The sequence below is a fragment of the Saimiri boliviensis genome, chromosome 15 (assembly GCF_048565385.1).
Source record: "Saimiri boliviensis isolate mSaiBol1 chromosome 15, mSaiBol1.pri, whole genome shotgun sequence".
NCBI lineage: Eukaryota > Metazoa > Chordata > Mammalia > Primates > Cebidae > Saimiri > Saimiri boliviensis.
In genome coordinates, this window is record NC_133463.1 from 31,141,621 (window position 1) to 31,161,956 (window position 20,336).

The 20,336-nt window shown below is 37.3% G+C and overlaps 1 long non-coding RNA gene and 1 other non-coding gene across 2 annotated transcripts in view; one reads left to right on the top strand and one right to left on the bottom strand.

Moving 5' to 3' along the window:
• LOC141581446 (uncharacterized) overlaps window positions 1–20,336 on the bottom strand; it is a 100,827-nt gene that overhangs the window by 22,139 nt on the left and 58,352 nt on the right. The window lies entirely within an intron of this gene.
• Window positions 18,129–18,234, top strand: LOC120362390 (U6 spliceosomal RNA). The gene has a single exon (XR_005578306.1). It is a non-coding gene; the product is annotated as a U6 spliceosomal RNA (small nuclear RNA).

Sequence of the window (20,336 nt, forward strand, 5' to 3'; positions counted from 1 at the left end):
GAAGGAGGAACAAGGCACTTTTTTTTTTAGACAGAATTTTCCTCTTGTTGCCTTGGCTGGAGTGCAGTGGTGTGATCTTGCTCACCACAACCCTCCCAGGTGATTCTCCTGCCTCAGCCTCCTGAGTAGCTGGGATTACAGGCGTGAACCACCACGCCTGGCTAATTTTTGTATTTTTTAGCAGAGACAGGGTTTCTCCATGTTGGTCAGGGTGGTGTGGAACTCCCGACTTCAGGTGCTCCGCCCACCTCAGCCTCCCAAAGTGCTGGGATTATAGGCATGAGCCACTGCGCTCACTAAAAGGCACTTCTTAAATGGTGATGACAAGAGAAAAATGAAGCAGCAGCAAAAGCAGAAACCCCTGATAAACCCACTAGATCTTGTAAGACTTATTCACTACCACGAGACTAGCATGGGAAAGACCAGCCTCCATGATTCAATTACCTCCCCAGGTCCCTCCCACAGCATGTGGGAATTCTGGGAGCTACAATTCAAGTTGAGATTTGGGTGGGGGCACTGCCAAACAATATCAGGGGTATGATGTGAAAAGAACTGGAAAAGTTTCCACCCAGAAATGGCCCCTGTTCCCATTGTCTGGCACGTGCATCAGGAACTGGTCTCCACCTCTTTCTGGCCCCTGGTTTCTTCTATACTCATTCCATCTGCTTATAGCTTCCTGGACAGCTTATGCACTGATCATCTTCAGGCTTTTGCTCTTGCTCTTCGCTCTGCATAGAAATCTTTCCTTGCTTATACAAGAACAAATAGAAAAAGAATACACAGTGAATATTGGAAGTCTCAATTAAGTGATCCTCTTTTTCATTTAGCCTTCCCAAGTACCTTCTCCTTCAACCAAAAGTGATTGGCCATGCCTTTCCTGGTGCTCATTGTAGGTGGTTTAATGAACCTATGCATGGTGCACAAACAAAGGGTAAAGGGAACAGCTGTAACACTGCATTACTCTTGCCAGTGAAATGTCCATATTCCTTATGAACTAGAACTTTTTGAGTAAGAACATATATCTTAATCATCTCAGCTTCCCCAAAACCTAGCAAAGTGCCTAACATATAATGAATAATCAATAAGCATTCCTTGAAAGGATTGATGAATAAATGAATAAATGAAGAGGCTTAAATAACTCTTGGCATTCAGAAAGCCAGGGAGAGGCAACTGAAATCAACTACTTTCACCACTTCGAGCTGCTTTGGATAAATGGTACCAGAAGAGAGGCTCAAATCCTTAGCTAAAAATAATTTCTGGCAGATTTATTTTATCTCATATTCTTCATTTCAGTGCACTTTGATCAGTGTATATGACCTAGTAGGTGTTTGAGTAATGTTTGATGAATGGATAGAATATCAAAATTATTGCATTTCAGTCACAGGACCTTGGCAGCATCCTATAAGAAGGTGGCCCCCATAGTCTAGAGGGTGGAGAAACAGTGACAGACACTTTCTAGGAGATGAAATAGGAGCTGCTACCCTGAAAACCCCAGCACCAGTCAGATGCATTAGCCATTGTGAGGCATAACCCACTGAGGGCGGAGCCCAGGGAGGACATCTCTTCCTTTCTGCTATCCCCCTACTGGTGGTTCAATTTCTTTTTCAGAACACATATGTTAACATACTATTTTGAATATTTTGAATGATGTTAATGTTATTTCTCTTTTCTTTTTAATATTATTTCTCTTTTCTTCTCCCATGATCAACTTCCTAATCAATACAAAATAATGTTGTTGAAAAGTAATGAAAAAATAAAGAAAAATTATTATTGGAATTTCAACATTCAAAGTACAATTTTACAGCAAGATAATAATCTCAAAGGCAAATATTATTGAGTGATAATATTCTAAATTACTCTAGTGCCTTTTAATGTAACAATACGAGTCCTGGTGGAATGCTTTATACTGTTTATGTAAGGGTGAAAAGAAGGGAACATAAAAGAAAAGTTTGCCTCTTCTAGATCTAAGGGATTGTGGAGAGGAAAAGATGGGGTGAAGAGCCCAGAGAGGAGGGAAAGAATGCAGTCAGCTGAATATCTCCTCTCTGGGTTTTCAAACCCCACAGGGTGAGGAGGGCAGTGGATTCTTGACCCACCCCTTGTTTGAATGGAAACAGCTATGACGGGAGCCACCTGTAGTTCAGAATGTGGACTGAGACATGCAGATTGAGAAAGGGACAAATCTGTGCACCTGAGTTTCCCCTTGTTCTCCCACAGTATGAATGCCAATCTGAGAAGCCACAGATCTGCCACAGACTGCTGGGATGGTGGCTGAGGTGACCTGTAGCCTCAGTTTCAGGGTTGTCAGCTGGCTTCATAAGTTGCAGATATGGCAGAGACTCAAAAGGGTCTTCACCAGCAAGAGTGGGGTGGGGAATGAGGCAAGTCTTCATGGAGGAGCCCCCATACTCTAAGCAAACAAAGCAGAAATAGACCACAAGTCCATCGGCCACAGATGTCAGCTGTGGGCGCCAGCTGGAGACACCAGCCATAGGTTGGTGCCAGTCATTCCTCAGCAGACACCAGGCACCTCACACCCAAGCACAAGTGCAAATCCACAGTCTCCCATCCCCCAGAGCCATGACCCATGGGACCCAGAGAGAAGCATGCAAGAAAGAAGACAGCTGTGAAGAACTGAGCAGAAAAACTAGTTAATACAGAGTTTCTGCAAAAATAATTGGGCCAAACTAACTTTAAATTGGACTAAATATAGTTTTTTTTTCCCTTGCTACCCAAATAGGTAGAAGGCTCGTTAAAAATTATATTAAGTATAAAGAAATAAAGTAGCCAATTTCCTTTGCATACCTGAATGTTGTATGAGTAATCTGGGGACTCTGCTGCTCAGAGGCAATCTTGATCCCTGTCATGGGCTCAGGAAGGATATGATTTGCAAGGCAAAGCCAGGAGCAATTCTATTCAATATCATACCAGGAGGAGTTCCAGAGTGTGGGATACTCTGATTGCCTGTCCTATCCCCATGTCTTCCCTTCTCACCTCTGAGCCTTCTCCTTTCCTCTATCCTCACCTCTTTCATCTCTTGATCCTTTCTCTTCAGAGAAGATGCACACAGGTGGGCAAGCTGTCTCAGAATGGTTCCTTTGTGAGCTGTTCAGACATTCAGAAGTCAAGCTAAACTACGTAAGCCCTGAGATAGCATCTCTCTGCCAAAGTTACAGGTATCCCCAAAGAACATGACAGTGCTATTATTAATCAAGCATATATTTTCACCTCAGAGACAAGGGAGGAATATGAAAAGGAAGGATAAAACTCTGTAGAGGATTTCACATTTAGCTGATGAATATGTTAGTGAATTGAAGAAATCCTCAAAAACCTTAGCAAGTGGAACATTCCTGATGTAGTGCGTTAACTGGAGTAACCTAATATAATAACCATAAGGAAAAAACAAGTCATGTTCCCCAGAGACTATCTATAGTCATAGAAAGAAGATGTGGAACTTTAAGTAAATAACTAATTGGTGTGATCCAAAGTGTTGTTTTGACTACTAATGGGGTCTCTATTTGGAAATACGAACTGTTCTTGCTTTGAGGTTTTTCACACACAAAATAATCCTACTCCAGTGAAATTTCTGAGTGTTTAGTAAATGACAAAGTCTTGGAAATTGGGATTAGAACCAAGCAATTTCAAGGCCCATCTGCAGGACAAAGACAAGCAGGTAATAAAACGCCCTGCTCTGTTTCCTCTTTGGCCTCTTTTAGTTTGTGTGAACTTTTCACCCAAGAACATTAAGTTCAAAATCAAATTCAATTTGAAGCAATTTTGAGCCACACAACTGGGTGAGGATGAATGGCTCTATATTAAAATGTGCTCTTCCGTTAGAAATGACTTCTTGGATATGTTTTGGTCTCCATTGGCGATGACAGGAAAGTAGCATCAGTTGAGTTCCAACTATTGTCAGTCATACCACTGGTTACTCTATATGGCTTGTTTTGTTTAATCCTCACCCTAGTCCTAGGATTTGAAATGTTATCCTCATTTCACAGATAAAGGATCATTTGGTCCAGCCCCTTGGGTGAATTCCTGAACTACCAGGGTATATGTTTGTCCTTTCTTCTCCCCAGGCCTCCAGAAAGAGAAGCCCCTCAACCTCTCAATATGGCCCCTTTCTGAAGATTTCAAACATAAATTGTCATTTGAAATCCAAGTCTTCCTTAGCTGTTGATTTCCTTAGAGATTAGACCACTTCACAACAATGCATGGGTAGATAAGACAGCATCCCAAAAAGGAAGGTCAATAGACAGGAAAGAAAATGAGTAAACTTCAAGGCACTGAACTTTGCTCTGTAACTATGAAATACAAGTTATGCTCTTATATTACAAAAGAACTATCTTTTATTTTTAAAAGTAAAATGTTGTGCAGTATTTGATAAAGAGAGTGAAATTCCTCTGAAATTCCACCCTTGGCATGTTACCATTAGCTGTTGGTCTTTAATAAAGAACTGTCTCAGGAGGGAGTGTGGCTAGGTTCTTGGTCTTTGCTGCTGCAAGTCAAAAACAGGTTCTTTCGTCAGTTAAAAAACAGTGAAAAGTGCACACTGGTTTTGAAGCCAGGCAGACCTGGACTTGAATCTCAGCTCTGACCTTGGGCAAGTTACTTAAATTCTCTGAATCTGTTTCCTAGATGTCAAATGTCATGACAGCACTAGTTCATAAGGCGATGGAGAGGCAGAAAGGTTAGGCATGCAAAGGTCTTGGCATGGTGTGTGGCACAAAGTAGGCATTTGATAATTGTGTCCAATTGAATATCACAGATGTTCCAGATCCTTTTGCCTGCAATGTAAAATTACCAGCTGCTAAGACAATTCCCCAACCTCCCCGTTATTTTTTCACCGAGTTAATGGCTGGACTTCAGACACATAATATACAGAACAAGCTCTTGGTTAAAGTTTGTTGATTTTTAACACAATGTGTCCATAGGAGTTTTCTTCCGTTTATGTTTTCTTTATTGAATACTTGAAGCTAGTCATAAAGTAAATACCCAAATTAGCAATGATTTTATGATATCATTTTCAGACTCTCAAAATAAATTTTACTTCTGTAATAAAAGTCGATCAAGCCAACTTTTGATCAACCGAAACCTTGGGGCTGCCTTCTACGATCTTTGGGTGGGGGCTGAGGGTGTTGATGTCATAAGGGAGTCTTAAAATGGGTAAGGCTGTTTCTTCCTAATGAATGCCCAGCCATCCCACTTGGTTTGGTTGAAAAGCAAGAAGCAAAGTCTCAGGCTCTGTCAGTGCCAAGACCCTGTCACTCCTAATGTGCTCCTTTCCAGCTGTGGCCCATGATGCCTCTTCAAACAAATTATTCAGCAACGATTGATCGTGTTGCACTCCCTTTAGATGGCCCATAACCAGATTTGAGAGTTTAGACAGAAATACTGCCTGACAGATGATCCACGTTTGAGCCAGAAGGCTTAAAGTACATCTCCTAACCAACTTGCCAGTGTGGGACGTGCCCAGGGCCCACACCTAACAACTGTGTCGGTGGTAACAAGGCCTGTATGCTGAAACACTGAGCTGCTTCCTGTCTGCATGGCCTCAGGGCTTGAGAGCAAGGGCCCATCTGGACTTTTCATCCTAAGATCCCAAGAACCTCCATCAAACAAGCAAATAATTTTGTTAATAATCAGTCTTCATCCAGCTGGATGATTATCTCCATAAGAGTAAGAAATTTTTGTCTGTTTTGTTTATTGTAGTATGCCTTGTTCCTAGATACATGCCTGGCATATAATAGGTGCTCAAATTGTATTTGTTATATGAGTGAATAAGAGGAGATTCTAAGAGTAATGTCTTTCCTCAGTTTTTCTCAAGAGAAGAGAAGTTTCAACAGAAATAAGCAGGTAGGGAATATACTGATTATGGGAATTTTCTTTATTAAAACTGAGACATTTCAAGATACCTGTTCATCATTATAATAGGTGTTTAATTCTGAGGTTCAGTTGCAATGCAGTCAGTGATATTCCTTCTAGATTACCAGATAACATTACAGATGTGCTCATTTTAATTTACTTTTACTATTACTAATAAGTAAAGAATTTGAAGTGGCCACACGTATCATTTTAATAAGAATTGGATTTTAGTAATTAACCTGTCAAAAAAAAAAAAAAACCATGATTTAGCCCATCAAATTCTGTGTGAGTTTATTCTTTATATTTGAAGCATGGGAGTAATTTAAAGGAAGTTCTAGAAATATTTCATCCTCTGATGAAGCCTGAGAACCAAAACAGTTTAATAATTCTTTCTTCATTTATTTAAAAGGATTTATTTCTTGTAATATCTAGCTATGGCTGACTCTGACCGCGCCAAAAATCTGTCATTTTCCCTTATGGCACTATCCTCACCTGACATATGTTCCAACTGTGGCCATTTAAGATGAGTTGACTTGTTTACTTGTTTAACATTCATCTCCCTTGGCTAGATTATAAGCAGGGATTTTTGTCAGTTTTGTTTGTGTTGCTTCCCTGGTGTCTAGAATAGTGTATCAGGAATGTGCTAAGTGCTTAAAAAACATTTGCCACATAAGTAAATTAGTTAGAATTTATGTTACAGATCCCCATATCTGTGTAAAAGTACCTCAGAGAAGTGATGGCAGTAACAGGAATTGGCTTCCAGGACATTCATTGTAGAAGAAGGTCTGGACTTGGACAAGTAAGTGATCAAGGCAGCTTCACTCTTTTCTAGATATGTTGCCATCAAAGCATTTAATCTCCCCAAGGCTCAGTTTAGACATTTTCAAAATGGGAATAACAATAGCTATTGAATAAGTTATGAAGATGATGTAAGATTAAGGATAGAAATGTACATTGCACAAACTGCTAAGACTTACAGAAGCATCAGACTTCTTCATGCATTGGATAGACATGTGTGTTGATGGAATGTGAGTCTGAATTGCACTAACCAATTACTTAGTTCAATCTGTCTGCTGAAGAGTCTATACTAATGGATGCTCAGTTGTCACAGCAGGTACATAAAGGAAGATGCCTTCTCCGTGAAATAGTAGGGATGAAGGAATCATCAGAATCTTCTACGATGCTCTTAAAATTATATATTCTTAAGTGTCATAGCTGTATTACTTGTTCACAGTCATTTGTGTTCCTGGCTACACCCAGGGTTGTTGCCATATGTGCCATGCTTTCCTTTAGGTAATTTATTCCTCACCTCAAAAACTTTGGCATGGCCACAGATTTGCCTTAGTCAATGAATTATAAGTGGACATGATGCATGCCACACCAGTGTAGAAACACTAGATGTGTTGGCATTCCTTTGAGCTTCTTCCCTCAGTTATGAGAATGGCATGCCCTTGTTAGTGGATACTCCTTTAGCCTGGCTTCTGGAGTGAGAATACACATGCTTCTAGGTCAAGCCCAGGCAAGCCCAAGAAAGCTGCAGCAGACTCACAGCTCTCATGAAACATAAGCACACGTTTGTGTGAGCCACTGAGATGTTCAGGTGGTGTATTACCTTAGCAAAAACTAATCTCCACACTCACTGAAGTACATGCTCTGAGGTTCAGGAATCTGTGTTTTAAAAAGTTCTTTATCTGATTCTGGTAATAAGTCAAGTTTAGGAACCATTCTCCTGGACTATCTACACCCCCGTTTCTCTTTCCTGCCACCTGCCCATGTGAGCAGGGCTTGACGAATGCTTCCACCATTCCTATAACTCAGCAAGTAGCATTCCTGATTGTCAGGCCAGTAGGAAAAGAAAGAAATGCTCCTCTGCTTTGGAGATGGTGATAAAATGTGGAGCTGCAGAGACTGAATTAAATCAGAGGCTTTAGGGTCACCTGACCTTTCCTCTCCAGCACTTTATTGGGAATGTGATAGAATAATTTATTACTGAAAAAGCAAGATAAAACCTATGGAAGGATATACTTTGTTATAGGCCAGATGGTTTGGATTTGTGTGTGGTAATTATTCTAGTTTCTGACAATCCCTAATAAGTTTGCCTGCGTTAGCTACTAAATTATTTTTGGCGAATCAATGCCCAGCAGTTCTGTCTGTTGACAAGGTCTTGAGGCACCCACAAGGGGCAAGAGAACACTGTCAATGGTCACTGGTGGAGACCAAGCCTGTGGTTCTAAGGAAGACTTTTCATTTTACTGACTAGCATCTCAGCTATAAAACCAGAGACTGCATGTTTGAATTCTGAAGAGTAATGACCTTTTTGTTCACTGGCCTCCTGTATTTAGGCCATAAGAAAGGTCATGGACAAGGATAAAAATCACTGTATGTTGCATGAGTAAAAAACACTCTTTCAAATTTATTGGATAATCTTTCATAATCATGGATTTTTCTTAATAAGGTATAGACAAGACTCCTTGAAGGATCAGATCTGTAACAAATAATCCTACTTATTTCAGTGTTAGTGACATTCCAGTAAGGAGGCTACCTGGTTTAATTGTTGTTGTTGTTTGAAGGGGGAACAAAAAGATAAAGAAATATTTTTATTAACTTTTATGAAATAACAGAACCTGAGTTTTGTTCTTATTTTGGCTTGAGGACTGAATATATAAATTGTATCTAATTGTTCTCTTCATGTTGTAAAAGTAAAATTCCTGCAGCCTTGGGATTATAGTCAATAGGATAGAAAAGGCTATTTTATGTACTTAGCTACGGCCAAAAAGACTTTTTGAAAACAGTGTTATTACAGAGCATGGGACTAATCTAGAATCCCCTCAGCCTTTCTTTCACTACACAGGTATCTTAGTAGATGCAGAGGGTACAATCACTCATGACAAGCAATGAATATACAACAGGCTTCTAGTACATTCATTTAATCAGCATAAGGAACTTGGGAATATCTATATTCAAATATATTGAAATGGGGATATTTAGAGCCAAAAGCTATGTAAATCCCCATTACCCCTTGAAAATGGTCATCTACATTCCTGTGAATGTAGCTTTCCTCAGCTCCTATTCCCCATGACTCTCAGAAGTATGAAATTGATAAATATCCAATTACACCTTGTAGAGGAGACAGCAATGAGCATTCATACTGGCCTCACTTATTTATTTTGTTTTTTTTTTTTAAGTGTGACTATCTTAAGTGTTACTTGGATAACAAAATCTCAACCTGAAACACCTGGAGCCAGGGGTGGGTCCAGGATGCTCCAGCTGATGATCATATGTACTTACTTACACTCCCTGCTGTGATGCTGGCACACGAGGTGAAAAAGCAGAGGCAGGTGTGCTATTTTTTTGAATAAAACTTTAGTATGAGTTTGGTCACTTGGTGTTTGCCATTTCTTCCAAAAATGAAGACCAAACATTTTTTGTAATTAAAGTTTCTGCATATTTAGATTCTCTTTTACAAGGTATGTAATTCGTGGTTTTTTTGTTGTTGTTGTTGTTTTGTTTTTAAGTTAAGAAGACATTTGAAAATCTATTGCAAGCAATAGGCCTATCCTCACCAGAAATCCAAGTTTCAGTGGGTTATAAAGCCCTGGTTAAGAGCTCACAAGATAATGAAAACAGCATGGTACAAAAACCTACAGCTAACATTATAGTTAATGGCAAGAAATCCAAAGTTTTCCCACTAAAATCAGTAACAAGGCATGGATGTTTTCTCTCAATATTCCTTTTCAACATTGTACTATAGTTTATAGCTAATGCAATAATATAAGAAAAGGAAATGAAAGGTATACAGATGGGGAAGAAAAAATAAAACTGTCTTTATTCACGATGGTTTGATTGTCTATGTAGAAAACCCAAAAGGACTGACAAAAAACTATTGTAATTAAAGTCAGACATGGTGGTATATGTCTGTAGTCTCAGCTACTCAAGAGGGTGAGGTAGAAAGATCACTTGAGGCCAGGAGTTTGAGGCTACAGTGTAGTATGATTGCACCTGGAAAAAGCCACCGCACACCGGCCTGGGCAACAATGTGAAATCCCACATCTTAAAAAAGAAAAAAAAAAATCTCCTGGAACTAATCAAGCAATTATTGCAGGGCTGGAGAATACAAGGTTAACATACATACAAAAGCCAATTCCTTTCTTATATACCAGCAATAAACAAGTGGAATTTGGAATGAAAAACACAGTGCAATTGACATTAGCATCCAAAACACAGCACCCTCCAAAATGAAATACTTAGGTATAAATCTAACAAAATACATATAAGATATATATGAGAAAATCTACATAACTCTGATGAGCAAAATTAAGAAGAACTAAGCAAAGGAAAAGATATTCCATGTTCATAGACAGGAAGACTCAATATTGTCAAAATGTCAGGCCTTCCCAATTTGATCTGCAGATTCAAAGCAATTCCAATCAAAATCCAAGCAAGTTATTTTATGAATATTTACAAACTGATTCTAAAGTTTATATGAAGAGGTACAAGACCTAGAATAAACAACACAATATTGAAAGGGAAGAACAAAGTTTAGAAAACCAACACTATCTGAAGTTAAGACTTACCATAAAGCTACACTAATTAAGACAGGATGGTATTGGCAAAAGAATAGACAGATAAATCAATGAAATAGAATAGAGATCTCAAAAATAGACTCACATAATATAAGCAACTGGTCTTTGACAAAGGAGCAAAAGCAATACAATGAAGCAGAGTCTTTTCACAAATGACATTGGAACAACTGGACATCCACGTGCAAAACAATGAATCTAGACACAGATCTTATACCTTTCACATAAAGTAACTCATGGATCATAGCCCTATGTGTAAAGTGCAAACCCATAAAACTAGAAATTAACAAGGAGAAAACTTATATTATCTTGGATATGGCGAAGGCTTTCTAGATACAAAACCAAAGGCACAATCTATGAAAGAATTGAATAACTTAAAAACTTCTAAAAGATAATGTCAAGAGAAAGAGAAGCCACGGATATACAAATGGCACATAAGCATATAAAAAGATGCTACACATTATATGTCATTAGAGAAATATGAATTAAAGCAAGATATCATCACCCACCTATTAGAATGGCAAAAATCTGGAACACTGATACCAAATGCTAATGAAGATGAAGAAGAGCAGGAATTCTCACTTATTGCTGGTGGGAATGCAATATAATACAGCCACTTTGGATGGCAGTTTAACAGTTTTTTATTTTTAAATATTTAATTGACATATAAAAATTATACATATTCAAGTTGTATAATATGGTGACTTGATATGCATATATATCATGTGTGATTACCAGAATCAATACTGCCCCCATTACCACTCACAGTTACTGTGTGCATGTGTGTGGTGAGGACACTTAAAACTGCTCTCTTATCAAATTTCAAGTAAACAATACAGTTACTAACCATAGTCACAATGCTGTACATTCAATCCTCAGAACTAATTCCTCTTATAAACAAAATCTCCCCGTTTTTCCCACCTCCAGCTTCTGGCAACCACCAGCCAACCCTCTGTTCCTACAAGTTCAACTTTTTTAGATTTCACATATAAATGAGATCATACAGTATTTATCTTTCTGTGTCTGACCTATTTCACTTAGCATAATGTCCTCCAGGGTCATCTGTGTTGTCACAAATAGCAGAATTTCCTTCTTTTCAGAATTTAAGCAGAATTTCCTTCCTTCTTCTTTAAGTCTTATAAAAGAGCTTAAGTGAGTTTCTTATCTACTTGGACATTTACCCCTTATTAGTTTTATGGTTTGCAAATATTTTATTCCAATAGTAGGTTGATTTTAATTTTGTTGATTGCTTCCTTTGGTGTGCAGAAGCTTTTTAGTTTGATATAGTCCCCCTTGTTTATGTTTGCTTTTTTTTTTTTTTTTTTTTTTTTTTTTTTGCCTGTGCTTTTGGTGTCATATCCAAAATTTACTACTGAGACCAATGTCAAAAAGTTTTTACCTTTGTTTTCCTCTAGAAATTTAATGGGCTCATTTCTTACATTTAAGTCTCTAATCCATTTTGTGTTAATTTTTGTATGGTGTAAGAAACGAACCCAGTTTTGTTCTTGTGCCTGTGGATATGGATATCCAATTTTCCTAGTACTATTTATTGAAGAAACTGTCCTTTATCTATAGTGTATTCTTGGTGTACTTGAAAAGGTTAGTTAACCACATATGTCTGAACTTATTTCTGAGCTCTCTATTCTGTTCTATTGGTTTAATGTGTCTGTTTTAATGCCAGTACCATAGAGTTTTGATTACTATAATTTTGTAATCTAGTATAAAATGAGGGAGTGTGAGGCCTCTAGTTTTTTCTTTCTTGTCAGGGTGTGTGTGTGTGTGTGTGTGTGTGTGTGTGTGTGGTTGCATATGCATTTTAGGACCATTTTATCTATTCCTGTGAAAAATGTCATTGAAATTTTGATATGTATTCAATAAATCTGTAGATTGCTTTACATAATGTAAACATTTTAATTCTTCCAATCCCTGAACACAGAATATATTTCCATTTATTTTGTATCGCCTTCAGTTTCTTTAATCAATGTCTTATAAGTTTTAGTATATAAATCTTTTACCTCCTTAAATTTATTTCTAAGTATTTGATTTTTTATGCTATTGTAAATGGGATTATTTTCTTAATTTATTTTGGAGATAGTTTACTGTTAGTGTATAGAAATGCAGCTGATTTTTGTGTATTAATATTGTATCTTACAATTTTGCTGAACTTGATTATTACTTCTGACAATTTTGGTGGAATCTTTAGGATTTTCTGCATGCAAGGTCATATCATCTACAAACAGAAACAATTTAACTTCTTCTTTTTCAATTTAGATGCCTTTTATTTCTTTATCTGAACCGATTGATCTAGGTGGGACATCCAGTACTACATTGAATAGTAGTAGCAAGAATGGGCATACTTATCTTATTTCTGATCTTAGTGGAAGTCCTTTTAGCTTCTCACTGTTGAGTATGATATTAGCTATGGCTTATATCATATATGGTCCTTATTATGTTGAGGTACATTTCATCTATACCTAATTTGTGGAAGATTTTTATCATAAAAGGATACCAAATATTGTCAGATGTTTTTCTGTATATGTTGAGATGATCGTATGGTTTTTATCCTTCATTCTGTTAATGTGGTATGTCACATTTATTGATTTGCATCTGTTGAACCAGCCTTGCATCCCAGGGATAAATCCCACTTGGTCATGGTGTATAATCTTTCTGATGTGCTGTTGAATTTGCTTTGCTAGTACTTTGTTGAGGATTTTTGCATCTATGTCCATCAAGGATATCAGCCTATAATTTTCTTTTCTTATAGTGTCCTTATCTGTCTTTCTTATAAGTTTAATGCTGGCCTTGTAAAATTAGCTTGAAAGTGTTTCCTCCTTTTCAGTTTTTTGGAAGAGTTTGAGAAAGATTGGCATTAATTCTTCATTGAATTCTTGATAGACTTCATCTGTGAAATCATTAATTTAGGGATTTTTTTGTTGGCAGGTTTTTGATCACTGCTGACAATCTGATTCAATCTTCCTACATGTTATCTGTCTGCTTAAATGTTAGATGTTTTTATTTTATTTCTTTATGACTAGGTCTTGCTAGGTGGTGTACTCCTAGGAGTTTATCTATTTCTTCAGAGCTATCCAAATTGTTGGCATACAATTGTTCATAGTACTCTCTTATGATCATTTGTATTTTTATAAGATTGGCATATAATTTAGCAATTGTACTCTGTGCTACTTACTCAAAGGAGGTAAGCACATATGTCTACATAAAAACCTTCACACAGGTATTTATAGCAGCTTTATTTAAAACTGTCAAAACTTAGAAATAACTAAGATGTTCTTCAGTAGGTGAATGAATAAATAAACTGTGAAATATCCAGAAAAATGGAATGTTATTTAGTGATAAAAAGAAATGAGCTATATGTTTGTAAGCCAGAAAAAGATATGGAGAAACCTCAAATGCATAATACTACATGAAAGAAGCCAGCCTGAAAAGTTACATACTGTATGACATTCTAGCTATGTGCCATTCTGGAAACAACAAAACAATGGATACAGTAAAAAGATTAGTAATGGTCAGGGTTTAGGATTCTGGGGAGAGAGCCATGAATAAGCAGAGCACAGAGGATTTTAAGGTAGTGAAAATACTCTGGATGATACTATAATGGCAGATACACGTTACCATATATTTGCCCATAGCCAAAGAATGTATAACACCAATAGTGATTCCTAATGTAAGCTAAGGATTTTGGTTGATTATGATGTGTCATGTGTTTGCCAGTCAAAACAAATGCACCACTCAGGGGAATGTTGAAAATAACAGGGGGTGCTTATGCATGTGTGGAGACAAGAGGTATGTATCCTCACCAACGCTTGCTACTTTATGTGCTTTTAAAAAATTCATTATTGCCATCTTAGTGGGTGTGAAGTGGTATCTCATTGTGGTTTTGCTTTGCATTTCTGTAATGACTAATGCTTCTTGGCCATTTGTATCTCTTCTTTCAAAAATGTTTATTCAAATCTTTTGCCCATTTTTAAATTGGGTTTGTTTTTTGTTTTTGTTGAGTTGTAAGAGTTTTCATATATTCTAGAGACTAGATCATTATCATATGTATGACCTGCAAATATTTCATCCCATTCTTTAGCTTGTCTTTTCATTTTCTTCATAATATCCTTTGATGCACATTTTTTTAAAAAATTTTTATGAAGGCCAATTTATCTATTTTTTTTCTTTTGCCATTTGGACTTTTGGTATCCTATCTAAAAATTCATTGCCAAGTCCAAGACCATGAAGATTAACTCTGAGGTTTTATTCTGAAATGTTTATGATTTTAGTTCTTATATTTATGTTGTTGATCCCATTTGAGTAAACTTTTATGTATGGTATGAGACAGGGGTCCAATTTCACTCTTTTGCACATGGAAATCACAGTTAACTATTCCTTCCCCACTGCGTGTAATTGGCACTTATGAAAAACTAATTGGCATAGATATGTGGGTTTATTTCTAGACTCTTAATTCTATTTCATTTGTCTATATGCCAGTACCACACTGTTTTGATTACTATAGCTTTGTAATAAGTTTTGAAATTGAGAAGTGTGAGTCTTCCAACTTTGTTCTTCATTTTAAAAGATCGTTTTGGCTAGTCAGGGCTCCCTGGGATTTTATATAAATTTGAGAACCAGCTTTTCCATTGCTGCAAACAAAAGTAACTAATGAAACAAACAAAAAATTCCTGGAATTTTGGCAGAGATTGTATTAAATCTGTAGAGCACATGGTAGTGTTTTCATCTTAATGATATTAAATCTTCTAATCCATGAATGTAAATGTATGTACACATATTTAAGTCTTTGCTTTCTTTCATCAATGTTTCATCATTTTCAGCATGCAAGTCCTTCTCCTCCTTGGTTAAATTATCTGAGATATTTGATTCTTGACACTATTATAAATCGAATTATTTTCTTAATGATATTTTTAGATGGTTCATTGTTGGTATACAGAAACAACTTTTTAAATATATGTTGGCATTGTATTCTGCAGCTTTGTTGAATTTATTAGCTTCAGTAGCTTTTTATAGATCCTTTGGACTTTTCTGTATATAGGATTGTCTCATCTGCAAATAAAGCTAATTTAACTTCTTTCCTTTTCCTTTTTTTTTTTTCCTTGTTGCTTTGACTAGAACTTTCAGTACAATATTGAATAATACTGGTTAAAAGGGGCATCCTGATCTTAGAAGCGAGGTTTTTCAGTCTGTCACCATTGAATATGATGTTGGCTCTGCGTTTTAAAAAACAAACATGTTTTATTATGTTTCAGAAGTTGTCTTATATTCCTAGTTTTCTGAGAGATTTTAATCATGTAAGGTTATTGGATTTTGTTAAATATTTTCTGCAAAAATTGAGATGTTCTTCCCTTTTTTTGTAATGTGTTACCTTGATTATTTTGCATATGTGAGCCACTCTTGGATTTCTGGGATAAGTCCCACATGAGCATCACACATAATCCCTTAAATATGCTATTGGTTTGATTTTCCAGTATTTTGTTGAAGAGAGAGTTTTTAAATTTAATCTATTTTAAAATTTTAGAACTGTGAATAAGGAATTCTGGACTTTTAGTTTCGTATAGTGACTAATCATCATAGCAAAACAAGCTGATCAGTGGAGCCACATAAATAAGAAGGAAGTCTTTGGCAGTATGTTCCTGTGTCCTGGTGTTCTGACTGGTTCTCTTTAACCATTTACCAATGACTTGAAGACAAAGAAGGCCTGCTTCTCACACTTGCAGCTGACAGAACTGAGAAGGACAACTAATATTTGATGGAGCAAAATAAATATTCCAAAAGATTCTGACAGCCTGGAATAATCAGGCCAAATTAACATGATACTTTTAAAACCTGGAATCAATATTTTAGGTTCAAGGAAAAGATTAACGAAAAGGAGGGATTGCTGGATTAGCAGCCATTCCCATGAAGAGAGCTGGGATTTAGCCGACTGCAAACCCAGCCTGAGTTGAGCATTCCAAGGCTCCAGAGGAAGATTGCAGGCTGGAGTGGTGCTGACACAATGTTGTGTCCACAATGTACATATGCACATGTGTGATGTGTGGGGCTTGCTTAGTCCTGCTCTTGGCTCTGCAGGCCAATCCACATCTGGAATATTTATTGCCTTCAGTCTGAGTGCCAATTTTTAAGTGACAAACTGGAGCCCATCCAGACAAGAATGACCAGGACAAAGAAAAGGCTCAAAATCATGTTAGGCCAGGAAGTGTTGAAGGAACCAGGGTTGTTTAGCCTAGGGGAGAGAAGATTAAATGGGGATTTCATAGTTGTTTTCAAATCAAGTGAAAAGAGAAACAGACAGGGTCTGCATGTTTCCAGAGTGGAGTAGAAACCTAGAGGTGGAGATTGACAAAGGGAGAGATTGGTCTTCTACAGGAAAGATATTTTCAAAGACATTTTCAGTGAGATCTGAAAATTCAGTGGGTTGGACACATGATGGGTGCCAGAACATTTATCTCCTCCATCCCAACTTCTGGGGAATAACTTCCCACACCCTCATGGCTATTACAGGAATACACTGCAAAATGCACCTGATCCAAGTCAGGCCAAAGAGCTCTGTTCCTGGGATTATGGGATATGGGAATGAAGAATAGTTGGGTTGCCTGTGGCTGAAGTTCTAAGAGACAAAACCAGAGAAGAGTTTTTCACCAAAAGGAGAAAGTGAGAAGAGAAGAGAGATGGAAAACAAAGAGCATTGAGTTCTGAATTCCAGATATTCCTGAGTCTCACAATCCTCTTATTCTCCCGCAACTCTAACACTCAGCTTGCTCTTGAAGAGTATGAAATATCTTAATGTCATTCCAAAGACGTGGTCTCTCTTAATTAAACTAGAGTTGGGGTGGGTTTTATCTGTCATTTTCAGTTCAAAGAACTATAACTAATACCAGCTGTCTCAGGAGGTAGTAAGGTCTCCAATGTTGGAAGTATTTAAGAGAAACAGGTTTACTATCACCTGCCAATAATTCTATGAAGTGAGTGCGAATAAAAATAAAATAGGATTGGTCATGTGTTGATAATTGTTGGAGCTAGGTGATGAGTTTATTTCCATATTCTCTCTGTTTTTTTGTATGTTTGACATTTTTGTAAGAAAAAACATGATACAGAGAGGACACAGGCACTGAGAAAAGTTGAACTAATTCAATGGTTCTCAAACATATCAGAATCCTCTGGATAGACTCAAACAAAAAAAATCTGTGGCCTTACCCCTGGAAATTTGGTTTCAGTTGATCTGGGATGAAGCTCTCCAGATTATTCTGTCATCTAGGTAAAATCACTGTTGGATTAAACAATATTTAAGGGCATCTCAAAATGTAAGCTCCACAAGCTCAAGGGTATTAATGGGCTGGAAATAACCAACACCTTCAATTTTAAAATGTGAAAACTAGGCTGGGCACAGTGACTCACATCTATAATTCTAGCACTTTGGGAGGCCAAGGTGGGTAGATTACTTGAGGTCAGGAGTTCAAGACTAGCCTGGCCAACATGGTGAAAGCCTGTCTCTACTAAAAACACAAAAACATTAGCTGGACAGGTGTGGTGGAATGTGCCTGTAATCTCAGCTACTCGGGAGGCTGAGACAGGAGAATTACTTGAACCCGGGAGGCAAAGGTTGTGGTGAGCCAAGATAGTGCCACTGTACTCTAGCCTGGGTGACTACATCTGAAAAAATAAAATATAGTGCTTGCTTAGGCAGCACATATACTAAAATTGGAACTATACAGAGAAGATTGCATGGCCCCTGCACAAAAATGACACACAAATTCATGAAGCATTCCATAATTTTTCAGATTCACCAGGGTTGAAATTAAGGAAAAAATGCTAAGGGCAGCCAGAGAGAAAGGTTAGGTTACCCTCAAAGGGAAGCCCATCAGACTCACAGCAGATCTCTCAGCAGAAACCCTATAAGCCAGAAGAGAGTGGGGACCAATATTCAACATCCTTAAAGAAAATAACTTTCAACCTAGAATTTCACATCCAGGCAAACTAAGCTTCATAAGCAAAGCAGAAATAAAATCCTTTATGAACAAGCAATTGCTCAGAGATTTCATTACCACCAGGCCTGCCTTACAAGAGCTCCTGAAAGAAGCACTAAACATAGAAAGGAACAATCAGTACCGGCCACTTCAAAAACATACCAAATGGTAAAGAGCATTGATACAATGAGGAAACTGCATCAACTAATGGGCAAAACAACCAGCTAGCATCAAAATGGCAGGATCAAATTCACACATAACAATATTAACCTTAAATGTAAATGGGCTAAATGCCCCAATCAAAAGACACAGACTGGCAAATTGGATAAAAAGTCAAAACCCATCAATGTGCTGTATCTAGGAAACCCATCTCACATGCAGGGATACACAAAGGTTCAAAATAAAGCGATGGAGGAAGATTTATCAAGCAAATGGAGAGCAAAGAAAAGCAGGAGTTACAATTCTCGTCTCTGATAAAATAGACTTTAAACCAACAAAGAAGGGCATTACATAATGGTAAAAGGATCAATGCAACAAGAAGAGCTAACAATCCTAAATATATACGCACCCAATAAAGGAGCACCCAGATACATAAGGCAAGTTCTTAAAGACCTACAAAGAGACTTAGACTCCCACACAATAATAGTGGGAGACTTTAACACTCCACTGTCAATATCTGACAGATCAACGAGACAGAAAATTAACAAGGATAGCCAGGACTTGAACTCAAATCTGGAGTTAATAGACATTTACAGAACTCTCCACCCCAAATCCACAAAATATACATTCTTCTAAGCACCACATCACACCTACTCTAAAACTGACCACATAATTGGAAGTAAATCACTCCTCAGCAAATGCAAAAGAACGGAAATCATAACAAACAGTCTCTCAGACCACAGTGCAATCAAATTAGAACTCAGAATTCAGAAACTAACTCAGAACTGCACAGCTTCATGGAAACTAACCAACTGGCTCTTGAATGTTGACTGCATAAACAATGAAATGAAGGCAGAAATAAAGATGTTCTTAGAAACCAACGAGAACGAAGACACAACATGCCTTTGACAAAATTCAACAGCACTTTATGCTGAAAACTCTCAATAAAGTAGGTATTGATGGAATGTATCTCAAAATAATAAAAGCTATTTATAACAGACCCACAGCCAATATCATACTGAATGGGCAAAATCTGGAAGCATTCCCTTTGAAATCTGGCACTAGGCAAGATACCCCTCTCAACACCCTATTCAATATAGTAATGGAAGTTCTAGCCAGAGAAATTAGGCAAGAAAAAAAAAAAATAAAGGGTATTGAATTACGAAAGGAGGAAGTCAAATTGTCTCTATTTGCAGATGACATGATTGTATATTTAGAAGACCCCATCATCTCAGCCCAAAATCTCCTGAAACTGATAAGCAACTTCAGCAAAGTCTCAGGATACAAAATCAATGTGCAAAAGTCACAAGCATTTCTATACACCAATAACAGACTTAAAAAGAGCCAAATCAAGAACAAACTGCTATTCACAATTGCTACAAAGAGAAAATACCTAGGAATACAACTAACAAAGGATGTAAAGGAACTCTTCAAGGAGAGCTACAAATCACTGCTCAAGGAAATAAGACAGGACACAAACAGATGGAAAAACATTCCATGCTCGTGGTTAGGAAGAATCAATATTGTGAAAATGGCCATACTGCTCAAAGTAATTTATAGATTTAGCACTATTACCATCAAGCTACCAATGACCTTCTTCACATAACTGGAAAAACCACCTAAACTTCATATGGAACCAAAAGAGAGCTTGCATAGCCAAGTCAATTCTAGGCAAAAATAACAAAGCTGGAGGAATCATGCTACCAGACTTCAAACTATATTCCAAGGCTACAGTAATCAAAACAGCATGGTA